This window comes from Spodoptera frugiperda, chromosome 31 (genome assembly GCF_023101765.2).
Source record: "Spodoptera frugiperda isolate SF20-4 chromosome 31, AGI-APGP_CSIRO_Sfru_2.0, whole genome shotgun sequence".
NCBI classification, from domain to species: domain Eukaryota; kingdom Metazoa; phylum Arthropoda; class Insecta; order Lepidoptera; family Noctuidae; genus Spodoptera; species Spodoptera frugiperda.
Genome location: NC_064242.1, coordinates 12,930,582 through 12,944,626, shown reverse-complemented (window position 1 = coordinate 12,944,626; position 14,045 = coordinate 12,930,582). Strand labels below are relative to the sequence as shown.

The 14,045-nt window shown below is 34.5% G+C and overlaps 1 protein-coding gene across 1 annotated transcript in view; it reads left to right on the top strand.

Annotated features, from left to right (window-relative positions):
* LOC118276134 (polycystic kidney disease protein 1-like 3) overlaps window positions 1–14,045 on the top strand; it is a 109,566-nt gene that overhangs the window by 38,975 nt on the left and 56,546 nt on the right. The window contains exon 2 of the mRNA XM_035594322.2: window positions 3,513–3,543. The gene's annotated coding sequence lies outside the window, so the exon portion shown is untranslated. The remainder of the gene's footprint in view (window positions 1–3,512; window positions 3,544–14,045) is intronic.

Below are 14,045 nucleotides of genomic sequence, written 5' to 3'. Positions count from 1 at the left end.
GTATGGATAATTGGCAAATTAAATGAGTACCTATGATAGTGAGAAAATAAATATGTAATCACTTTAAATTTACCAAAACTGCATTCTAAAGTTAACGAAAGAGTCGACTTTATTAAAAAGCCTATAATTTTGTATCTAATAGCTACTGTCTAGACACAGAATTAATCCTTATTTTCTTACCTGCATGCCAAATTATTTGGGTGACTATATTCTCAATAATAAAATGCATTCACATACTCAAAACAAAATCGTGTAAGCTCGTTCATAACTCAATTTTGGCTGAAAAAGTCATGAATGTGAACATTTTAATCTCTCCGACTATTAATAAAATTTATATCAGTTTGGTATAAAAGCACTATATTCATAATTCACTTATCTTGTTAAACGGTCCGTGTTGAAGTAAATCCATGAACATTTAAATTTTTATCTCTTTTTCGTTTGACCAGTGAAATATTTGACACGCTCGTATGCATAGGGATACATTCCAAAGTATTTGGGGATTTCCGATATGAAAGTATTTTCTAAAATGTTCAAAATTATCCTGGAGACCGAACTATGAAGTCGAGGAATATAATTATGTTGAGTTCCCATTAAAGAGGAACCCATTAGCACAAAATAAGAATTGCATTAAATATTCAACACTTTACTTCAGTGCGTATAACTTCATTACAAGATGTTGTGTTATTAAAATATTACCAAAACCTATTGAAGTAAACTATATGCTTACATATTGTTAAAGTCTAGTTCAACAGACACACTAAATCAAACAACACCTGTAGTTCTACGTAACATTTTCATAAAAGGACCAAACAAATAAATAATCAGTGTAAGAGCCTCATTCCACATCGTCAATCACAATGCTTGTCTCGTATGTGACATAGTTGAGGAGAACAGTCGGCCCACTCGGCCTGCGATCGATCTGACACAAATATTGATAAAAACGGTCACGTGAGTGAGGTTTACTTAGGTGTGTAGTGTGAAACGGAACAGAAGGACCACTTCTTGAAATTTAGGACCGAAGGACCACGGTTCAAGAGTTTGGTTTTGACTTGGTTGCTGTGGTAACAGGTTCAGTTTAAAATAAAGGTAGTTATGTATGTAGGTATTGTAATGTTTCAACTTGTAAGTTGATTAAAGCATAGTACTTTTAGATTAGTTTCAGAATTACATTACGTAGGTAAATAAAATTGACTAATCTATTTTGGTAGACTAATCTTTAGGCACATAATTTCTCTTGAGATTAAGATATTACTAATAATCTTGATCAGGCTTGGTCCCGTGCGAAAAATATTTTCTTTTTGGAAATAACACTCAAATAGACCAAATAATATTTCTGTTTCCTCTGGTCCTTGGTTCCGCTCTACTGAGTTATATCACGGTAGACACGGAGCATTTGTTTTGCTTCAGTTTGGAGTTTGTTGACACTGGCCATTGGTTGCTATCGATCTGCTACCTACAGTTTGATGGTCAGGAATATTTCCATAAGGACACGAGGTCTTCGTTTGAATAATATAGTATGATCAAAATTTGAAGCAGTTATGTTATTTGGTTATTAATTAATATTTAATGTTGAAACACTCAGTCAGTCAGCGTGACAGTAGCCGCGTCGTATGAGCCTCTAGCATGGATTGAAACTAGTCGAGTTCTTTGTCAAACAGTTACGTGTGTAAGCCGATAACATAATAATTAGAAAGACTTATAATTTATTTTGTAAATCCTAAGACTGGCCAATAAATACTACATTGCGAGCTAAGAGGTCTCTACAGTTTCATTCACTACCAAACAACCAGCGAAACAATCTAGCATTGTGTCTATTATTATTCGCGATGTATAAGTAACAACAGAAGTTTTTTCTTTCACTTTAATATAATATTGTATTCATAAACTTCTTCACTAAGACCTTTAGAATTCGTCTCGCGATAAACTTCAGGTTCCACACAAGTTGTAAAGGTCAATTCAGTTCAATCGACGCTTCGACGGTGGGACTCAGTAACGTTAGAGGCGACAGGATATTTCATTACTATCTAAACTTTAACTTGTTAGTCTTTGAGTTTAATTTTGAAGTTAGTATCATAAATTCAATTTCCACATTGTATGGTATAGAAGAAGTTTGTCTGTTAATTAAATTATTTTCTTTTTCAGTGTTTTTCATAGTTAGTAAAAAAAAAATAATATTCTTTTTAACAGTACCATTTGTAGTTTTACTTAGTATTAGGCTCCATAGTACTATTTAAGAATGGGTGAAATGGTTCGTTGCTCGAATGGTTTCGAGTGTGGCTATCAAGTAAGGAATCTCTTAGTTCACTCTATTACATTACTCATAAAATAACTGATGAAAAGTGGATGATATAATATATTATTAATGTGTACTGAGCCATGCTGCCGGTAATGTATATAAGGGTCATTATATAATCATTTCCTTTAAACAACATTGACGTTAAAATATGCTGTATAGGATATAATAGACAGTTTGTAAACATTATAATATTATATTTCTATAAGATATCAAGTGTAGTCGTACCAAGAGTGTTCCTGTTACATCGTGTGACCTTGAACTTTGAAGCTCGGGCCCATAAAGTAAGGGCGACGTGATACCTATACGTACTTATGTAGTTTATGGCTTTATAGACATATCACGTTTATATCTAAAGGGCGAACCAAAGTATGGCTTTATGTAATCTTTAGGGTGCTTTACCACCAGAAATGTGCTATGCTACATTGTTGTGTGAAGCGTTTGATTTCAGACTATGCTATTATAGCTTAGCACTGGTGGAAACAGGTTCAACTAAGATATGTTTTTTATTTGGAGTGCTGCGTGCTATCGATGTCTGCTATGGATGATTTCCCTACTTTAAAAAATGGACTCGAATAGTCTTTGGTACTAGGTGTGAGCTTGATTTTTACGCATTTACAAAATAATTTTTTATACATATTTTATAGTAAGTTGATAATAATATAACGTTTATTGACTCTGAGACGTTGCGAAGTCCGTCGAGTAAACTTGTAACACAAAGTATATATTGACAGAAATACCCACCCATTGAAAAAATAAGAAGAGCAGTTTTTGTCAAATAAATATTTCAAAAAACATAAATATTTGAACTTTTTCCACGAGTCGGAATTTTCCGTACCGTAGCAGAATAAACATGAAAAGTTACCAAACTGTGTATCTCGTTCAGAAAATCTTATTTGAAAGTATTTTCGAATGCGACAACACTGTTCCTCTTTACGAAGTCAACTCACAATTCAATAAGAGTGTCTGCTGTGGTACACTTGGCTCACATCTTCTGTAGCAAACACTTTTATATATATTGTACATAGGTGGTATCGTATTAGTAGTTAGTGTAACATGAACATATTGATAAGAATTATTGACTATAAAAGTTTAACTAATTGAATGACAAGGGCACGACTCGAGTTCGTGGAATAATTGTATAATATGTAAAAAAAATTTTTACTTCTACAAACAGATTGTGTGCCCATATTTTAATCATTATTATTTTTTGTTCTAGGTGAACCTGCTAGTGCCCAGAGACCTTTAATGTAAGTTTCTTAAGAATAGAAGAATTTCTAAAATAGGTACTCATCATGTGATGCTACCATGATCAAAGTCTGAAAAATTCATATGTCATGTAGCACTAAGTTCACGTTATAAATACTGAATACTTATAGTAAGAAACAGAACATAAATAACTAAACCTAACAACAACTGCGCCATTTACATATTGCAATATAATATGCTTCTACAAAATGCACAATTTTATTCTACATCATAATCTGTATAAAATTCCTCTACACATTTGCGAACAAGCTCACTGAAAGGAAAATACAGTGGAGTTCCGTGGACAATAAACTGTCAAGTTATCGAGCCGTAACACGCTCGTACGTTACACGGTACACGTTACAGCGCGTAACATCCCGGCGCGAGACGTAACGCGAGGAAATATAAAATGTATGAATTTCGTTAACATTCATCGGTAATGTAGGTATTTTGAGAGATAAGGCGAAATTATGGAGTGTTTTAATTCTTTGTTTTAGAGAAATTATATTTCTATGTATATTATATATTGTTTCTAGAAAATTACAAGCAAGACGCTAAATTCTTTTTAAACCTTGCCCCACATTAGCATTTTCTCCTGTGTCGTGGGTGCGTGCCCAGACCCGAAACAACAGTTTGTGGATCAAACAAAGATTTGTTCAGTGTGGGAATCGACCCCGTTACACGTTGCGCGGTAATTATGCACATTATCACATCATCACCATCTATCATTACCTTTTCATGTTTAACGAGCAATATTAGAAAATAATGGCAAACTGACATTGCCGAGATAGTAAAGCGTCGATGACACAATAACGTCTCCATAATATTACGATTGACACTTAAAGCCCGCCATACGCCGTGCGATCAATCGACTTTTATGTGCCTATGTCATGATGCCGATCTATTTTATATCGCAGACGGTAAATTGGATCGCCTATGGCAGTCTTTATTGTTTTTAATCATCATCGTATTATGAGGGTTAAACCTAGAAATTAGTTGTTAAATTGAGGAACTACCTGTTAACATTTAGGATTGGACTTTCACAAAATGTATTCTTGTTCACTTTACTTGAAATTTTATATATTTTTTTGGAGCATAAAGAAGCCTCTGCTCTTGTCTCCCACTCGCTCCTGTTTCCTTTTTTTCAGTCAAATTAGAATCATTGTTCGGATTCGGATTAACTTTTAAACACAATCATGACTTCTTACGGATTAGGCGTAGAGCATTCATCACCACACTTGCTCAATGCAGGTTGGCTTTTTCCAACTTGTAATTACACGTTATGTTATATGACGATTTCTTCACGATGTTTTTAGTGGTGTGTAAATAGTCTTCCAAAGTACATAATATGACTCGGAAAAAGTCACATTGGTACATGGTGTTGGTAGGTTATTACTTAAGATTTTTTTCGGTAACGGGTAAAACGTGAATCACCTGTTTATGCGTACGAAGTCTAGTAATGTACTTAAACGATTGTCAATATTAATATAAGTTATGATGTCTTTTTTACCTAGTATGTAGGTATACATTGTTTGTCATCAAACTATTACATTAACTAAATGTTTTTGACATTTAACAACGTTTGTGTTTGTCAAATAAATCGTCAGTAGTGTTTACAAAAAACGTTGGCGTTCACTTTATGACGATTATTATTATTATATTGTTGTTGTGGGCGGGTTTAATAGTATTGGTTTGTTACGTAGTCGTTTGTTTATTAAACAATTTCTTTTATTTAGTTTGATGGTTTAATTTATATTACAATGTATTTTTTTTTATAATAACTATCGTGAGACATTCTAAGTTAACTAAATACAACGGTAAGTAAGTACGTAACGTAGCTCTACTAGCCGCGTCGCGTATGTTGAAGTGAAGATGAAGTTCACGTACATATCACACTCAGATCAGAAACAACGATTTTGGGATCACATAATAATTTGCTCGAACCCGCTACACATTGTGCAACGCCCAGCCATCGCGCCAACCATGCAATTAATTGATATGTTTATTCGCTATTTAATCACTACATAAATAATTGTATCTGTAAATTGACTATAAATAAACTTACATCTTAGTAGCACTTAAGCATTTAGTATGTAATGCTTCTAATGTATATTAGATACCTTGGTACATTTATTTATCTATAATATAAAAATAAGTCGGGTTTTCCTTCCTGACGCTATAACTCCAGAACCCACGAACCGATTTCCACGGTTCTACATTCGTTGGAAAGGACACGGGCGCCGTGAGGTTTATAGCAAAAAAAAAAAAAAGGAAAATTTTCAAGAGAAACGGAAAATTTAGTGGCGAAACGGAGTTCGCCGGGTTTGCTAGTTTATACATACATAAATATATGTACCAAGGTATCTAATATACATAAGAAGCATTATCTAGTAAATGCTTAAGTGCTACTAAGATGTAAGTTTATTTATAGTCAATTATATATTCATATTGTAAATTCACAATATTAGTCTCACGTTGAATATAGTTCGGTCGCAGGTGCTCCCAAAGTGGTGTTCTTAACTTATCAAAACTTTTTACTAATAAGAATAGAAAATGTCTAGAAAAATCTTTTGTTGTCTGGCTTTTACCTTAAAGCACTATGTTTCAAACTCCACATCACAATTAAATTACAAATTTTAGATACTGCAATAAAATGATATTACAAAATAATTTCATCCTCAATACAATATCCAACCCTATCTCCCTGTGATAGAGTTGTAAATTCTGTGGCATCCGTAGAGTTTTAGAGCGCCTATTTCCAACTATATTGCAAATTGGCTTTATGGCGCACTTTGTGAATCAAATTTTCTTTTTTAATTCTATCTTCGTGACGGCAACGGAAACTAAATTAGATTTTCGAAAATAAAATCCCCACACAACCCCTGACGTAGGAACTTGCATGAAATTAGTTTTTGAAAATCTAAAATGTTGTGTAAAGTGTTTCTGATTTCATTTACATACTTAACCTCACGTCTGTCTCCCATGGGGGTAGGCAGAGACAATGGAACGCCAATTGCTATGATTCTTACACACCTCTTTCGCTTCATTAAAAGTCTTCAGTAGTTTTATGATTTCATTTAGTGACAAGTATATTTTTTTTTTGTGAAATATTGTCGAGTTAAATTATATCTAATAAATATAATCTAGATGAAAAATTAAATAGAAATTCTAATACATAACGAATAATTAATAACGATAACGAAAAAATGTTCCGTACCTACGATCTCCAACTTCGCTTACCAAGTGTGGAGATTGTAGCAAACTCCTCTAATATTATGTAGAGAAGATTCATAGTTCAGCAGTGGACTGCCACACGTTATTGATGTGACGTGAGCTAAAGATAGCTGGTATATGGGTGCCATGTTGATAAATCATATTATTAGCCTGTCGATCAGGCTCTAACCAGTTTAACTTCCCAGGATAAACACACGATATTTTTACACGTCACTATTTTAATCTGTTTATGTACCAGAATATTACAAAATATGCAAAGTGTTGACGTAAAGCTAATAAAATTATTATGATGCATTAAGTATATTTTTACGGATAAAATTTTAAATTATTTTAAAATAAAAATCAATTTTCACAAATAGTAATGTTGAAAACCTTTTCGAACTATCAAGAAGTCATGAACCCAAAATAAAGCTACGGCTACGGCGTAGCGTTAATGCTACGCCGTAGCAAGATCGTAGTAGCTGATTAATCTCATGCAAATGATTTTCTACTTAAAAAACCATTAAGTAAAATATTTCCATTAAAGATCTTTTTTATTTTGAAATATTTAATGAATATCTAAATTCCACTTAGTTTTATAAAACAATATTAAAAGGACGAGTAAAACGGATTTTCCTTATCCTTAAAATTCAAATTAATTAAATGAAAGACTGATGGAATTTAGTATAATCGGGGTTCGGCAAACGAATTAGAAATCCGATGATCCGTGGTATGTTTACAATCATTAAGTCAAAAAGGTTTGTTATTTCTAATTCAACCTTTTCTAACTGATTTAGATTAAATTTTCATTTCACGGAACATGGAATAGGAGTAATAAAAAAAAAAAATGTATTTTTTTTGAGGGTGGAAAATCATCCAAAGACTTCTATCGCCATACTACTACAAAAAAACATGAAAGAATTATTTATAAATTTACTTAATTTAAATAAGCCGATGGATCACATGACGGTAAGTAATCGCCGCCGCCCATGATGAAACACCAGAGGAGTTACAAGTCCGTTGCCGGCCTTTTGGGGGTTAGGAATTAAAGGGTTGTTGGGGAATCAGGGATTGGAAGAATTGGGAGGGGGGTAATTGGACCTTTTACAGGTAGTCTTTAGTTATTCAGAGTCAGATAGGTTTCTATAATATCTCCATATTAGGGTAAAAACTATAAGTCAAAATCATATTTCGTTTAACATTTCATAAAAAGCAATGCGAAATTAACCAAAACCTTTTCAATCAACCCATTCCGAAGACATTATGGTAACAATTCTCGAATGAATTTGTAATGACTATTAGGCTAGGAGCTAGCGCACGTGACGTCGACGTCGTCTCCAGCCATTATCTAAATTACATCTACCAGCCACAATGGGCTAGCGACGTCACCTCACAACCAACGATGTTACTTTAAATTCAATATCCAACATTGTCAGTGGTCTAGTCACTGAACGTTAGGTCAAAGTTACGATTCCTCGATTGATTAAAGCCAAGGATACACTGGGGGACAAATATCCTAAGACACGTGTCGCCAGAGACGATAGGTGAAATAGTTCGTCATTGCTACTTTGGTCGACATGACAGTCACGCGTTGTTGCTGACACATATTATGTCATGGGACAATGGTCGCCTAGTGTATCCATGGTATAAATGATTTTTTTTGTTTCTTATAAGCAGACGGATCACCTGTTGGTAAACCCAGATAACATGATGATAACAGAAGATAATGTAAGCGTTAATTGTTTTACACCAGTTGTGAGGCCGTGGTATAACTCCAGTTGAGCCGGCTCGTTAATGCCGAAGCATGGCACACGCACGTAAGAGCGTATACTGTAAACGTTTATAATCGATGTCAATACCATGGGTGATGTTATATCATGTTCAATGATTTCTTTTAATAAATCATTGTTTTCATTTACGTCATCTGACTAAAAACATTCAAATAGTATACTACAAAATATCACCACGAAACGATCAAGCATAACACCAATAACAACCGATAACCTATAAAAGAATAAATTCTGCTCAGAAAATCCCTCGATACCTCTCACCCAAACGAAACGGTCAAAAAACGCCAAAAACTTTGTCGAATATAAAAGTTACAAATATCAGGGGTACGTCAATAGCCACCTTTTCCTGTCCATGAACAGTTTTATAACCTCAGGTACAGTCGGCTATGTTATTTAGTATACGGGCAAGAAAATAAAGATTGATTCATTATAGAGACAGTAATATTTCTTGACACTGATATTTATTTTACTGGTTTACATTTATTAAATTATTTAGTATGGTGAGACCGCCCGTGTTGATGACAATTATTATGTGTTAGTGTTGAGGCATATCCAACTTACTAAATAGTGATGTATCAGTAAGAGGTACAGGATTCGAACCTAGTTCAGGCACATGACATGTCATGGTAATCATTTAGAATTAAGAACAAAAATATATTATGTAATTATTTATTGAATTAGTGTATTAATTGACTACTGGGCTGACTTTTGATTTCCTTGATAAATATGATCGTTTGATAAATGGAGTTAAAATTATGTCAAAACCAATTTTTGTAGAGAAGGTTTATAATACAGCAGTGGACTCCAACAGTCTGTCGATGATGAAGATCAGAATTGTGACTATTTGTTTATTGAATCGATCTTTATTTTCTTACCTGCTCACCAAATAATTGAGCTGATTGTACATATATAGTTTGGTGAAGTTTTTCTATTCGATATGTTTTAGTTTTGTAATACGAAAAAGGGTTCGAGAAAATGGCTGTTATGTGAGTCAGTGTGTCAATTGCCATATGACAATTCAAGTTAAAGGTCGGAGGTGGAATTGGAGTTTATACGTGATGTGTTTACGATATTGAACTTTCTGTGTAAAAAGTTTACGGTCGATTTTGTGTTTTGTTTTTGTGGGTTTCAAGTGACGGGTATTGTGTTCTTGGTTATATAAAATTTGGTATTGTCTGTTTCTGTCAGTAAATTCTCAAATATTACAGTTACAGGAAAATATATATATAGTAATGGCGGTTAATAGTGGACAGCGTCTAACTATTTATTACCAAAACGTACGCGGATTGCGAACAAAAACGGACTCGTTTTATCGTCAGGTCTCATTAAATTCTTACGATGTTATTGTTTTGACTGAGACGTGGCTAATTGATGGTATGTTAAACTCAGAGTTGTTTGATGACCGATATATAGTGTGGCGCCGTGACCGTGACTATTCCGTAACGGGACAAACCCGTGGTGGTGGTGTTCTTGTTGCGACGCGTAGGGAGTTATCTGTTACCCCGCAACCGTTACTTCACTCTTCAGCGGAGGATCTTTGGATTACCTTACGACTTAAAAGACTGAACTCACGAGATTATGTTAACTTATATATTTGCGCTGTGTACTTATGTAAACAAAATAAGGGCTTCTCGTTTTCAAATCAACTCAGTAATTTTCTAACGAAATTGAATCATACGATTTTGAATAATACTTCCGACGTGTTTTTGATTTTGGGTGATTTTAATATGAGTGGAATCTCGTGGGCTGTATCTAATAATAACACGCTAGTCCCAGTGAACCCTGCCTCAAGTGACGAATGTATGCTAACTGACGAGTTATCTACGCTAGATCTTGGTCAATATAACGGCGTAGTTAATGGGTATGGAAGACTGTTGGATCTAGTCCTCTCAAATAAATTATTGTGTGTTAGTGAGTGCGTTGACCCTTTAGTGACTATTGATCCCTATCATCCCGCTTTGTTAACTAATATTGATATCTTTGAATTACCTCCACTCGATCATGCACCTAGATTACGGTATATTTATAGCAAAGGTGATTTTAATGCAATAAACAAGGAGATTGATGCAATTAATTGGGAGTGCCAGTTCTCATCTCGTTCTTTGGATAATTCAGTTGCATATTTTATAGAAACTATTAAAGAATTTCAGAATAGGTATATTCCACAAAAGCTTGTACGCAATAATTCATACCCAATTTGGTACAGTACATCGCTAATTAGAACCATTAAAGAAAAATATAAATATCTAAAGAAATTCAAAACCTATGGTAATCGATCTGACGAACTCACTTTTAAATACTTGCGTGATAGAGTTAAGTCTATGGAAACCTCATGTTATAACGCTTACCTCAATGATACGGAAAAATCAATAAAAAGTAGCCCTAAACATTTTTGGACCTTTGTTCAAAATCGATACAAAACCAATGCTATTCCTAATACACTGAACTACAACAATGAACTATTGCTTAATGGTGATCGTATCTGTGAGGCCTTTTCGACTTATTTTCTATCAACTTTTCTTGACTCTAGTTTGACTAATTACTCCAATTCAGCCTCTGCTTCCTCATCTGACACTGTCATATCTACTTCCGATATCTATAATATAGAAATAAATATTGACACTGTTACCGCTTTACTTCGCAAGTTGGACCCGTCAAAGGGTGCAGGCCCCGATAATATATCATCCAAATTTCTTATTAAATGTGCTTCTTCTATTGCCTTACCTATTTCAATTCTATTCTCGAAATCTTTGTCCCAAGGCGTTGTCCCCCGAGTGTGGAAATCCGCATTTATTACACCCGTTCATAAAAAAGGGTCTAAAACTCAAGTTACTAACTATAGACCTATTTCCAAACTGTGTATTATTGCTAAAACATTTGAGCGAATTATTTATAACCAGTTATATCCCGCCCTTTCTAACGCATTCAGCACATTCCAACACGGTTTTTTGAGGGGACGATCTACCACTTCAAACCTCATTTTATTTAATGACTTTATTACTAATGCTATGGATGAAGGTGAGCAGGTCGATGTCGTTTATACCGACTATAGCAAAGCCTTTGATCGAATCGACCATGGAATCCTGATCAACAAGCTAAACAATATGGGAATTCGTGGAGACCTCCTGAGGTGGTTTTCATCTTATATAGAAAATAGGTCGCAAGCAGTAGTGCTTAATAATTATATGTCCAGCTGGGTATCTGTTCCCAGTGGAGTGCCTCAAGGCTCGTTGCTCGGTCCTTTATTATTTGTGATCTATGTAAACGACATCGACCTGTGCCTGAAATCGTCTAAATTATTATGTTTTGCCGACGACATGAAAATCTTTGCTAAGATTTCGTCACTTGAGGATGGGGTGGCACTTCAGGCTGACCTGTTCAGTCTTGAGGAGTACTGTCAGGTCAATAAACTTGACTTGAATCCATCAAAGTGCTCAATAATTACCTACACTAGGAAAAGGGCAGTACTAGCGACAACTTACACTTTGTCAGGCCAGACCTTGCCAAGGTGTGACATTATTCGTGACTTGGGCGTTCATCACGACAATAAGCTTATCTTTGAAGCGCATATTGATAGCATTGTGAAAAAAGCCTATAAACTGCTCGGATTTATAATGCGTCTTTCAAAGTGCTTTAAAAACGTCAAGACACTTAAAATTTTGTACTGCACCTTTGTGAGAAGCCAACTGGAGTATGCATCTCAGATATGGAACCCGCGTTACAGCAAGTACATCGACCGCATTGAAAACATACAAAAACGATTTATCAAATTTCTCTGTTTTCATCAAAAGGTTCCATACCATTCAAACGATTATTTGGGACTCTGTAAAAAATACCATCTTTTGCCACTCGAATACCGGCGTAAAATTGCTGATTGCCTGTTTCTGTTAAAAATACTGAGTGATAACATCGACAGCCCCGAATTATTATCAAAATTTTATTTTAATGTACCAGATAAATTACTTCGTTTCAACCCGCCCTTACGTGTACCTCATACCTATACGAACTATAGGCAAAATAGTTATATTGTGCGAGCGAGTAAGCAGTTCAATATGATATGTAAGCAGCATGATTTGGATCCTTTCTCAACGAGTGTGACATCAGCCAGAAGGTGTTTGAGCCTCAAATTTTTCGAATAGCCTGCGAACTGTGCTTCAACCCTTTTTTCATAATTATATTTTTTTTTTCTAGTTTGCTGTAGACTTAGTAAATATTTGTTGTTCTTTTTATAGCTTTGTGTGGAAAACTGTCTTTGTTAAAAGCTCAAAGATATCATATAAAAAAAAAAACTGCGTGTGTTCACATTTTACTAATTTCTACTCTATATCTATAAGTGAGGACTTGTAATTGGCTTTCTGTTGTCTATAAAATATCTCCTTTGTTAAGTTTTTATATAGCTGTAAGTCTTCCATATTGTAATAAATAAATAAATAAATAAATAAATAAATATATTCAAGTAAGGTTAAGTTTTTTTATGGGATAGTGGGTAAACGAGTAGTCGAGTAGGTCACCTGATCAGTAAACGATCAGCGCCCCATGTACACCCGCAATATCAGGGAAGTCACAAGTGCGATAGTTGTGATACAAATGTTACCTATTGTTTAAACATCCGATGGTTATTTTTCAGACTTCTAGAATAGCTAATCTCATACCAGAATATAAGGTAGATTTACTCACACACCACTTTTTTACTTTCAAACTACACACTTATTATTTTTACCTCCGAAGGGGTAGACAAAGATGCATATTATGGCATGTAATCTCACTGTACAATATACACCCACTTTTCACCATTTGTGTTATAAGTCCTATTTCATAATAATATACTGGGCTTAATTCAAAACTCCGTGCTAATACTGAGAAATTATCTAAAACAAAGCTCAGAAATACTTACCTCGACCAGGAAATCGACCAACGAGGCAGTATTAAGTAAATAACTAAGTAAAACATATTGTTTATATAACAAAACTTGTTCCTGTCTACAACAATCAGAAATTACTTCCAACGTAATAACGTTATTGTGTGAAGTTACGTAGCTGCGAGTACTTGGGCCGACTTCTCGAACTCCAAGTTTCCTTTTGACATTTTCGAAATCATTACGAGTAACACGATAGTATCTATTTACGGGGATAATGACGTCACGACTGGTATTTTGTATTCACTTCGCTTTTGCACGTGGTTTTAGTTTTGGTACTACGAATTATTTCATGATTAAGTTCTTAAGTGAATAAAAGATCGTGATATTTCAAAATAAATTAATTGTAGACTTTTATGTTTCATTGTGTGAGTGAGGTTACCGGAGGCCACATTACCCCCTTCCCAATCTTCCCATGCCCGATTCTCCAACAACCCCTAGATTCCTAACCCCAAAGCCGGCAACGCACTTGTGACTCCTCTGGTGAACAGCCAAGCCAAGTGTGTAAAACCGTGTGGAAGTAGCTAGTAGTATAATAATGAACGTATTGATAAAATACTTTTACATCTATTTGTACATAAATATA